Genomic DNA, 304 nt, shown 5'->3' with positions numbered 1-304 from the left:
TCCTGGCCCTGCTGTCCTCCCCACCAGGCTTTCGTAATCTGCCACGGGGGATTGTTCCCGAGGAAACCATCGCATCAGCCCCGGGGCTGCGGCCAGGGGTTGTTCGGTGTCACAGGCTCTGCCCCCACCCAGGGCGTGGGGCTGGGCCCTGCCTTGGTGACATGAAATCAGGGTGGAAATCTGTGCTCTGTGCTTGCAGCGCAGCCACTGGGGTCATGTGTGCACGTGTACGTGCGTGTGTGTGTGTGTGCATGTGCCTGCGTGTGCCCCGGGGTGCCGGGCACCCCTGCAGCCGCCCTGCCTT

This window comes from Egretta garzetta, unplaced genomic scaffold (assembly GCF_000687185.1).
Source record: "Egretta garzetta isolate BGI_Z169 unplaced genomic scaffold, ASM68718v1 scaffold71, whole genome shotgun sequence".
NCBI lineage: Eukaryota > Metazoa > Chordata > Aves > Pelecaniformes > Ardeidae > Egretta > Egretta garzetta.
The sequence above is the reverse complement of the archived record's forward strand: the minus strand, read 5'-3'. Positions refer to the sequence as shown.